Source organism: Equus przewalskii, chromosome 1 (genome assembly GCF_037783145.1).
Source record: "Equus przewalskii isolate Varuska chromosome 1, EquPr2, whole genome shotgun sequence".
NCBI lineage: Eukaryota > Metazoa > Chordata > Mammalia > Perissodactyla > Equidae > Equus > Equus przewalskii.
The window spans coordinates 151113791-151126486 of NC_091831.1; positions in this window are offsets into that span (position 1 = coordinate 151113791).

Below are 12696 nucleotides of genomic sequence, written 5' to 3' on the forward strand. Positions count from 1 at the left end.
TGGGAATATGGATTCCACTTACCAAAAATAATAGCATATGGGGAAAGAAGAAAGAAGAAGTTACAGTCATTGTTTTGAATTGCTTCTGAGCTATTCCATTGTGTCTTGAATTTCAAGTCAAATTTCAGGTTATTAGTATTCATTTTATTAGTGTGATGTATATGTAGTGCCACAATATTACTATAATGAAATAATATGATATTATGAGTTGTCTTTCACAGATCTAAAGTCATGCTTATCAAACACGTAGTGGAAATGTACATCAAAGTGAGAGGCAGAGAGAGAGAGCAAGAGGAAGAGCCAGAAAGAAAGAGAAAGAGGAGAGGGAGAGAGATTGATTCCGTCCTGTTAGCTCCAGCTCTTAGGTACCTAAGTTACTTTCTTGGTTAACAGCACACTTTTGTATCCATGATCCTTTGCTTATAGGCCATCACCACTGTGTTCAGTTTTAATCTATAGCAAATCCAGACTGAAATATCTTGTTAATGCAGCATTTTGCTAGTGTTGCTAGTGTTACTGCTCACCCCACTAGACACCTGAATCTTACTTACAATAGCCAGGCAAAATCTACGCAATCCAGATATTTATGTATAAAAATACCGAGAAGGGTTTTTTAATTGATGGCTTTATGAAGAAAACCAAAGAACCATCTGAAAATGGCTGAATCTGAATCTACACTCTGGAATAAGAACTACATACTTATTTCTAGACAATTAACTTAGGCATACCTACGTATGACAAATTACAAATGACATAAAATGGAATTTTCTTAGGGATTTCTACTTCCTTCATCAAAGAACTGGAAAAACCATTTAGCCTTAGGAATTGTCTCTGTTCTGGTTCAATGTGGATTCTTTCTCAGGGTTTGGCTGACATTCTTCTGGTCAGCTACAGAGGGCTTGGGTGTCACCGCATTGTGTCCACGCCACACAGTGAATGAAATCTAAGGTCTTGGAATATGGGTAGAAAGTAGATAGAATGAAGAAAAGGAAAAAATATTCTGAGAAACATGAGCATCTTAAAAAAAGAAGTCACACAGCTAAAAATTAGAGAGGCATGATTATTCCGCTCACTGGCCAGACTGGAGTATATGCTCATATTATGTGATTGTGGCAGTAACGTTCTGACAGGGAGGGCAAGAATGTTAGACAATAGACATTGTAGTAGATTTGCTATTCTGAGCACCAATAAACCTTTCTAGGTATTAGAGAAAAGGGTCCCAAGACAAAAATGGTATTTTTCAAAAGTGATCTCACTTCTACAGAGGCTGGAATAAAACGGAGACTGCTTTCAGGGAAGTTTCAGCCAAAAGGATTTAGTTGTAATTCAAGTATAATTAAGAAGAACTCAAACTATGTGGGGAAAAACAGGAAAGCACAAATATACAAAAGAAGAATCAAATCCACTTAGTCACTTCACCAAATGAGAAAAGGATATGAAATGACCAGAGTCGTCAAAGCTGAAAGTGGTCCTTTAGTAAGGTTATTTGATTTTTTAATTAATTTTAATTTAATAAAGGGAAGGGTAAGTTACAGTGTACCTTAGAATCTTCACATATTTCAAACACATGGCACATATGAATCCTACAGGTTTTGGTTTGTTTGTCATATAGACTAGAAAGAGAAGCATCTGCTTAGATAGATAATTTTTCTATCTGCTGATTTATGCATATTATGAGACTAGGGGGACTTTTGTTACATTACGAATAACTGCAAAAGTTCGTATTGCGTCTATGTAGAATCATCAAATCAAGCTGAAACCAAAGCCATTACCTTTTACACCACTCCTGCTATACACAGAAACATTTCCATTCAAATGACATAATTAGTGCAGACTAGAAATATGATGGAAATTATAGTTCATACCCTTATTAATGACCTCAGAGCACTAATTGCTAAATGAGAAAACAAACTTTTCTTCTACTCTATATTTTCTGGAAGGATAAAGCAGATGGGCAAGGCATTTAGCCAGCCTCTGCTTCAGCAAGTCACCTCCCAAGTCATTCACCTTCAGTAGCTAAAAGCACTTTGTCAAAGGAACTGCATGGTGATTCATTTGATCTACCTTCCCACCAGTTGCAAAAATGTACTTTATCTATTACACCTCTTTGATGGTATACAAGACGGAATTTTTGCTTCAAAAATGGTCCTACACATTCATTTCTAAACATAGTATCCGGGAAAAGCTGTCAAGTTGATCAAAAATAGGAAAGAGTTTTACGTTCTGGACTGAGTCATGGAAGGCAATTGGACGTGATTGGGGATAATGATCACTGTCTGTCTACCTTGATTCATCTTCCTCCAAGTACTTATCCTTCCCCGATGTGCCGTATATTTTAATTATTGATTGACTGATCACGTGTCTCCCACCGCCAGAGTGAAAGCTCCATGAGGGTGGGGAATTAAGGGGCATTGTGGATGGTTGTCTCAAAGAATCTACTCATCCTGGATGTGAGTCGCACAGTCCCAATTTGTGCGCAGCTGCAAAATTGTGACACTCTGGTGAGCAATGTGTGGCTTTAATAACTATGATTTCCAGGGGGACACTGTTGTGTGTCTGCATATTTAGTTGGTAATTTAATTATTCTATTTTATAGCCTAAATGCAATATTAAAACTGGAAGCAAGTGAAATTCTGAGCTTTTCCGTTTTAATATTGTGAGTTGATAATGTCTTGACAATCTGGTGTTATAAATATACTTGCATGACATTCCATATAAGTGTTCTTACAGGACTTACTTTGTATAGTCTGAAAGCACTTACAAAATCAATTTTGAAAACTATAATAAGCAGCAATCCAATAAAAATATGTTTAATCTGACTTAAAACACACGTGGATTCCTCTTGCTTTCACAATGTTTGCAAGTTGTTTCTTCAGACTAAGATAACCCAGGAAATTCAATATTACCCAAGGTGCAGATCCACCATTGATCTACATGGGGCGAGATGAATATTATAGACTATGACAGAATTAACGGGTAAACAGGATAGAAATTAAGGCATTTGAGAGCAAATAAAAAGAATAAAATTTTATGTCTAAGTGCTAGTGAATATATACACAAATAGAAAAGTGCTGATGACAAAAATCTGAGTTTAAGTGTTATTTCTTGATTCAGGTGGTAAATAATAATAATTATTTAAGATCTTCTTCCAGATTCTTCCTTCCCACTGGGCCAATTTAGATAAGTCTGTACAATGCTGTGTCTTATTTTGTTTTGCTTCACTTCCAAAACCCTCGTCCTCTTTAAATTTTCTCTAACCTTATTTTTATTGCCCCAACAGACAATTAGTCATGCCCCTGAGAAGTCCAGTTCAGAGTGTAGTGTGTCATTACACTGATAGTTTTTTCTTTTCTTTAATATTAATGAGAAAAATCCGTCTCAGTTTTCTCTCAGATCATTGGACTTTTATACCTTTTTTTTTTTTTCTTTTGAGGAAGATTAGCCCTGCGCTAACCTCTGCCATCAATCCTCCTCTTTTTGCTGAGGAAGACTGGCTCTGAGCTAACATCTGTGCCCATCTTCCTCTACTTTATATGTGGGATGCCTGCCACAGCATGGCTGGACAGGTTATGCATACGTCCACACCTGGGATCCGAACCGGTGAACCCCAAGCCACGGAAACAGAACGTGCGAATTTAACGGCTGCACCACCAGGTCAGCCCCTGGACTTTTAGATCTTTGAGTGAAAGATCATCATCTTTTCCCTTCATTTAAGAAAAAAACAAGAATACATTTAAAGTCAAGTCATTTAACAAAACCTCAACCTAGTTAAAAAGAAATATTCATTCTTCTTATGATTATTTGTCCTGATGGAGACTTACAGTGGAAAAAATGAAAAAGAAATTGTAAGCATAATTTAATTTTGGGGGAGATGCAATTTAGAACTTGTATTTAAATATAGGTGAGTCTGAGTTTCGAAATATTCAGAGCCACCCAAAGAAAGAAGTGAACATACATTGGACCTAATTTAACAGAAGAGACAAGAGAGAGGTTAGTTTTGTATTTGCTTCTCAATTCACTTCTGCATCCTGTGGATAGCATTACTTTTCTGACTGACCCTCAGCAACAATTTAAGATAAATTGCCCTCTCTTAAATGTACTGAATTACTTGTTCCTAGCTGAAGAAAGGATAGAGAACAAAATAGTCAGAAAACTGTTTCAAGGTGAGCGTTCGATTTCTTGAGTACGGGACATTCTCGCTCTTCATCAATTTGAAAGGGAAGGGAGGATGGTGTTTTGTAGTTTTAACTTTCACTTCTTTTTCTACATGCAGTTTTAAGTTGCTTTAAGTAAGTTAATTAGCAATTCGTTTTTATTCTTTATTGGACAGATGTTTATGTATTCCGCTTTATAAAAAATCTGGGCATTTGTGTTTTATTATAGAGCAACAAAAGCTTGTTAATCATTATAAAATTTCCTTAACTCAAGATCTGTTGTAAGTTATATATAGATCTTCTTGACTGACGATAGAGTTGCATCTGGATAAACCTATTCTAAGTTGAAAATATGGTAAGTCAAAAGTGCATTTAATACAGCTACCCTAGCGAACACCGTAGTCTAGCCTAGCCTACCTTAAACGTGCTCAGGACACTTACATTAGCCTACAGTTGGGCAAAATCCTCTAACACAAAGCCTATTTTATAAGAAAGTGTTGAATATCTCATGTAGTTTATTGACTACTGGACTGAAAGTGAAAGCAGAATGGCTGTCTGGGGACAGAATGGTTGTAAATGTATCGGTTGTTCACCCTCCTGATGGCATGGCTGACTGGGAGCGGCGGCTCACTGCCCCTGCCCAGCATCACTGGAGCATCATAGGGCATATCACTAGCCCGGGAAAACATCAAAATTCAAAGGACAGTTTCTACTGAATACATATCATTTTCGTACCATCATATAGTCAAAAAGTCTTAAATCAAACAATGATAAATTGGAGATCACTCATATATAAATCAGTCCCCTTCTCCAATCCCTGTCAGTGAAGTTATTACATATATTTGTTATATGATTAGATTCTTTTGTCACATTCTGCATTTCATTCTGGGATTGCCTGACCTCTTAATTTTTTTTTAATTTGCATATGTTCCAGGTCATTCTTTGTACTATAAAGTTCTGCGGACTTTGACAAATGTATAGTGTCATATATGCACCAATATCATGCAAAATAGTTTCGCCACCCTAAAAAAATCCATGCTTTACCTATTGTGAGGCTTGATTGTTCATACCTTTTCATCTCTGAATCATTTCCCATTGTGTGGATGTACCACAGTTTGTTTACCCAATCACCGATTTAACAGATATCTTGGTTGCTTTCAGTTTGGGGCATTTATAAATAAAACTGCTGTGTAAAACTGTACCCATTCATGTGCAGGTTTTTGTGTAGATATGTTTGCAAATCAATTGGATAAACACCTAGGAGTGTGATTGTTGAGTCATATAGTAAGACTTTCTGATAGCTCATTGTTGGTATATAAAATGCAACTGATTTTTGTATATTGATTGATTTTGTGTACTGCAAAATTACTGAAGTCGTTTATTAGTTCTAACAGATTTTTGGTGGAGTCTTTAGGGCTTTCTTTATACAATATCATAGCATGTGCAAATAGAGACAATTTTACCTCTCCCATTCTGACTTAGATGACTTCTATTTATTTTTCTTCCCTAATTGCTCTGTCTAGGACTTCCAGTACTGTATTATTTTTCCACATTCAATTTAAAACTCTTTGTCACCTTCCAAAATTAATTCCAATGTGATATCGATTGGCGCAACATTAAATGTATGTATTAACTTGGGAGAAATTGACATCTATAAAATTTTGAATCTGACTGTGCATTTATTCAGTTGTTTTCTATGTTCCTTAGTGAAAATTTGAAGTCTTATTCATATAGTTCCTGAATACTTATTAACTTTATTCCAGGTTGTTTATTTTTTTGGTGCTATTATGTATGGGTTTTTTTCCTATTGTATTTAATTTGTTGTTTATGATTTACGGAAGATATTTTTCTTTTTTCTATTCATTTTATAATTGTGCAGTCTATTGAACTCTGTTATTACTTCTAATAGTTACTAAATTGATTCACTTGTTTTCTAGCAAGGTATAGAATTGTGTGTTATATTTTGTTGATGATAACGACAATGATGATTATAATGAAGAAAAGCTGTTGATTCCTTATCACTCAGTGATTAAGCACAGTGTTTATGAACATACACTTTAGAAGCAGGAAGACGTGAGTCTCTGGAATAGTTACACCTTTTCCCCCCTTTTACTTACATTTATTAATCTTCCAGAACATATATTTTGTAAATGGTATTTGTGGTCATTCTTGCCTCAGTCCTGTCATTAATGGTAATGCCTCTAGTACAGCACTTCCAACACTCATATCCCATGGATCATTGCTCCTGCAGAGTCTTCATCCAAACAAATTACACAGTCCAGTAGGCATATACGATGCAAACTACATCCTTCACTTTAAGGTTCACAATGTATTTTAAAATTATCAATTATCAATAGTTTTACATTACAATGTAATATTCTCTAACTTTGTGTTTCCACAACTTCTATGTCCTTGGAACTCTTTCATAGACCTCCTATTAATATCCCAGCATTAGTGTACTCTTTTCAAAAATGCTACTGTTATTTAAATTTCTGATTCCGTATTCATGTGAGACTGGCTGGTCTAGAAATTTATTTTTCTGTCAGACTTTGCTACCAGCGTTAAATTGTTTTTTTAAAAAAGAGACTATCTTTTTTTCTTCTTCCTTTGTTTTTCTTTTTCTGTTGTAGAGAATACTTTATATAGCATAGCAATATCTGTTCCTTGAAAGTTTAAGTGAACTACTTGTGAAACCAGACTTGTGCTTATTTTGGAGTTAATATTTTCACAACATATGTTCATTTTCTTCCATGATTACTGGCAGGTTCACAAGACTTTTTCATTAATCAACTCAAGTACTATTTTCTTTCTTTAAAAACAGCCCATTTCATCATGATTTTCAAATGTATGTGCATCAGGTTTTAAGACAAAGTCATACATGCTATTTCATAGAGTAGCATTTTTTTAATCTTAACAAAAGCTATAGATTTTTTTCAAGTTTATAATCTTTACTTATGTGTTTTTTCCCTCCTACTTGATTTGTCTATGCAGAGAATTATTTCCCAAAATAGCTTCCGTGGAATATTAATAAGTCAGATATAAAAAACAGAGAAAAGATCTACAGTCAGAAAGGGGTGGGAGGATGGAGAATTAAACAAGTCAGACTAGGTTTTAACTACCAAGTTTCTTTCACATGTTGATTTACCCTGTGAATTTGGATGTAGCATTTGCAAAACTTATCTAACAAGGAACTCATCTTTTCAAATTACTCTTTCAGAAATGCTGTTTTAGAGGTTTGTCTAGTTAAATCTTTTCATTTAAAAGAATGACCTTTCAATTCAAGTATTTTTCTTTTTTCTAACGCATTGCATTTGTTTTTGTCTTTACATGTTTCTTTACCTCAAGTTCCTTAGTTTTATTTTATTTTTATTTTTCAAACATCTTGAATTACAATATTTTGTTCAATTTTTACCTTTTCTCAACCAATAAGGAAAGCATGTTGTGAAGTGATGAATGTGCTAATTAGCTTTAATATGGTAATCATTACACAAGGTATACTTATATCAAAACGCTACGTTGTACACCTTAAATATGTATGATTTTTTATTTGTCAATCATATCTCAATAAAGCTGGAAAAAAATTTTAAGCATGTGAAGCTAAAAATTTGACTCTGAGTACGGCTTTAACTATATCTCATAAGTTTTTATAATTTGTAGTCTTACTATGGTTTTATTATATTCCATAATTATAATTCTGATTTCCTCTTTGGTAGTAGATTTATTAAAGTATTTTGGTTTTTAAATTTCTAATTGATTTTAATGGGATTTTTTAAATTATGTAGTTATATTGCTTTGTTACAGAAATATGCCTTCAAATTTTCGGCACTGGGGAATTAGATGAAATTTTTCTTATGGTTATTTATGACTAACTTTTGAAAATTCTCCAAAACTATTATGCTCCCATCAATCTCACATATTTCTAAAAGAATTATACTTCATACATTCATTTTTGCACACAATGATTCATGACATATATTCATTGTGCATTTTACCCTTTATCATTAAGCACTAACTCACTTTTCCCATTACTTTCTGCTTTGAATTCTACTTTTTTGATATTACAACTGCTACTTTCTTTTTGTTTGTCTATTCAGTCATTTTGTTTAAAGGAAGGCTCTTACAGGAAAAACATAGTTGAATTTCTTGTGATAGCTTTCAACCCATTCATCTTATTACAATAACTGATATGTTTATCTTATTTCTATCATAATGCTTTCTGATGTTATAAAAATGCTTTTTATTTTTTTATTGTGTAGTGTATAAATTGTGTTACCATTGACTTTTATACTCAATCTTTTTATCTTCTAAGCCATATTTTAAGTTATTTTGTTCTAATCATTATTTTAAAGAGTTAGCAATATCTATTAGCTCTCCCTCTTAATGATTAATGACATTAACAACATTGGTATAATTTATTTTTTCATCCCACTTTCTCAATCTTTGATGATTTTTGGCATTATCTGGGATTTATGTCATCTGGTTCCTTATTATTTTTTTACCTTATACTTCATCTCTTTAAAGTAATATTTAGGACTTCCATTCTGTTTTATAATCATCTTTATGAGATTCTTAGTCTTAATACTATTGTTTCATGGTTTTAATATTCATTGACAGTTTTTTCTTTTGAACAGCACAGTTTTCCCATTACTGAGTTTTTCATCTTGAAATATCCCTCAGTCACTTAAAATATCCCTTTGAATAGTATTTTTAAGAAGTAATTTACTTACCAAGTCCTTCATGCCTGAGATTCTTCCTATTACCATCACACACAAATGCGAACTTTGTGCAAGTGGTGGAGGGCCCAAGAAAGTCATGCCGGCAAAATGGCTAGATTACTTTATTCCCACTGGCACCTTTTCTAACATCTTTAAACTATATTTAATTATTTTCTATTAACTAACTATATGACTCCTTGGAGTGTTGCATATCATATCTTTATTGCTGCTGTGTAAATAGTTTTTTCAAACATTGTCTTAAATTTTTATGATTCAGTTTCCAAGAGATGTTCTTAATCCTAATAATAGGAAATTTGGTGAATATATCCATGACTTTTACTGATAATATTCACACTGTATAGATTTCAATCAGGCCAATAGTAACTTTTGCTTTTTAAGACTGAAAATCCCTAATATTCCTCACATTCATATCCTCTGATTCACTTTACTTTACTCCTTTTTTCCCAATATTACTTATTTTTTCTTGATTTGCCTCAAACTCATGCCAAATTCAAGTTAACACATAATGTATGTATATAATAAAAGTTTCTATTTTTGTCTTCAATGAGTTTCTTATAGATAGGCAAAGTATTTTGTCCCGTTAGCGTAGATAACTTTGAGACATGTACACTTGGGAACTGTTCATGCTGGATCATTGCGAAGACCCTTTTATTTTATACACATATTTGGGTTTCTGAGCTCTTAGTCAATTAATCAGCCGTTTTTCTGTCTTAAAATTCATAGAATTCATCCATAAATAAACCATTCACTTAGCTCTCGTGGGGTACATTCTCATTGGCCTGACTCTTCAGTAGTGAAAAATGGTATCATTTAAAAATAATAAATGAAACTACACATAGCACTACTCCTAAGGAACTATCTAAAAGTTACAAGGAGAAAAGCCACAAATGAGGTATCATATACCAGAAAGTCTTACACAACTGTGGACTTTTAAAGTGAAAAATTTATAAGAATAAATCTCTAAGGAGTTGAATCGTGCTGGCTGTTTTCTTATTCTTTATTCTAATGAAAATATTCATTAGACAGCTTTTCCAAAATAAAATTTTGTATGAGAGTGTACATTAGAGTCATCAAACTTGGAGATTTGGGAATTAGTACATTTTATCTTAAGCAAAATTTATTCATGGCCCTCATTTCTGGAAAGTTTTTCTTGTCTCATAAATTTAACAAGTTAAACAAGTGAATTCTTTCTCCTTTTAATTCACTTGTTTAAAGCTGCTATGTGATCTACACTTGAAACAGTTGCATGTAGATGCAAGAAATATTTTGCTATCAAAATTAGTTGTCACTTGAAAGTATTTCTTATTGCTAAATTTTAAGGATTTTAAGATTGTATTTTTGTTATAGTTTTTATTTTGAAGGATGGTCAACTATAAACAGAAGACTAAACCAGATCTAAAGATATCATCTAATGGACCATAATATGTTATCTTAATTTTTTAATGACTTAAAAAGATAGACTATAATGGTTCCAAGAATATACTGAAGACACATGGGTGCACTTTTAAGTTCCCTCTTGGATTGTAATTACCTTGCTGAGTGAGTGACATAACATCAGTGTGGCCTGTCGAGTGCACAGCAAGGGAAATCTGTGGAAAAGAAATCATAATAAAATACCTGGGACTACTCTATATTCCTTTAAAGGTCATGAACTATAGACTTTGAGGGATACCTTCAATAATATTGGGTGAATTATTACTTCAATCATTACGGAATTACTTGGTAATTCAAGAAAAGGAACACCAATATCCAAACTACCTTTGATCTAAACTATTTCCCTTAGCCAAGAACTATTTACAAGAAAACTTTCTCAAGGATGCACCACTGTAAGACTTTGCTCATCTACTTTGTCCTGAAAAATCTATGTGCTCTGTTATTCTAAGTTGGCACAACTTTCTAAATTTCCCCAGCCTTTGATTAGAAATTTAAACAAGAGATGTCATACCTCCCAGTGGTGAAATGATGGATTGTTTCGTAGCTGCCTTGCCATACGGAGAAAATAATGTTGGATATACACTTTATACCACATATTGTAGATAGATTAAAGACCTAACTGTGAAAACTAAAACTGTAAATATAAGAAATAAAATTATAAAAAAATATTTTTGTAATCTTAGAATTGGGAAGAATTTCTTAAGCAAAACAATATCATAAGGTAGAGTATTGATGGTTTTGGTTGCATAAATATTAAGTATTTCTATTCAGAAGTGACATCACAAACAAAATTAACAGAAAAATAGATGGGAAGAAAGCACTTAGAATGTCAAAAACCAATTAGAAGCCAAGGCAATTCAATGGAGGAAAAAAGTCTTTTCAACAGATGGTGTTGGGACAACTAAATATCCATAGGCAACAGAATGAAGTTGGACTGCTTACTCAGACCATACACAAAAATTAGCTTAAAATGGATCGTGGATCTAAATACAAGTGTTAAAACTATAAAACCTTTAGAAGAAAACATTGGAGTCAATTTTCATGACTTTGGATTAAGCAACAGCTTCTTAGATACGAAACCAAAAATACAAGGAAAAAAGAAAAATAAATAAGTGGACATAAAACTTAAAACTTTTGTTCCTCAAAAGACATCATCGCAAAAGTGAAGATATGACCCACAGATGGAAGAAATATTTGCAAATCATATAGCTGATAAGGAATTTAAATATATAGACTATATAGAACACTTACAACTCAACAATAAAAAGACAAATAATCCAATTTAAGGGGCCAACCCCATGGCCAAGTGGTTAAGTTCGCACACTCTGCTTTGGCAGCCCAGGGTTTCACCACTTGGGATCCCAGGCACAGACATGGCACCACTCGTCAGGCCATGCTGAGGCAACACCCCACATAGCACAACCAGAGGACCTACAACTAGAATACACAACTATGTACGGGGGGGCTTTGGGGAGAAGAAGAAGAAAAGGGAAAAAAAGATTGGCAACAGATATTAGCTCAGGTGCCAAACTTTAAAAAGAAAAGGACACATAATCCAATTTAAAGATGAGAAAACGATTTTAATAAACATTTTTCTAAAAACAACTAGCAAATTAAAACCACAATGAAATACCATTGCACACCCACTAGGATAGCTATAAATAAAAATATAAATAATAAGTTTACAAAAATGAGGAGAAATTGGAATCTTCACATCTTGCTGATGGGAATGTAAAATGATGCAGTTGTTTTAAAAAATAATTTGATAATTCCTCAGAACGTTAAACATTGAGTTATATTATCCACCAATTCTACTCTTAGGTATATACCCAAAATAAATGAAAACGTATTCACATAAAAACTTGTACATGAATTTTCATAGTAACACTACTCATAATAGGCTAAGAATAGAAACAACCCAAATGTTCATCAACTAATAAATGGATAAACGAAATTCCGTACAATGGAATATTATTTGGTGGTAAAAAAAGAATGGAGTACTGATACACGCTATAACATGGATGAACCTCAATAACATTATTCCAAGTGAAAGAAGTCAATCATAAAGACTATGTTTTATGATTCTATTTATATGAAATGTCCAGAATGAGCAAATCTATAGAGATAGAAAGTAGATTAGTGGTTGCTTAGGGCTGGGAAGTTGTTGGGGGAAATGGGGAGTGACTGCTAATGGGTATGGAGTTTCTTTTTGTGATTATGAAATTTTCTGAAATTGATGGTGGTGTTGATTGCACAACTTTGTGAATATACCAATAACCATTGAATTGTACACCTCAAATATAGGAATTGTATAGCACATGAATTATATCACAATAAAGCTGTTTTTAAAAGACGAGCTAGGAATTTTTTAG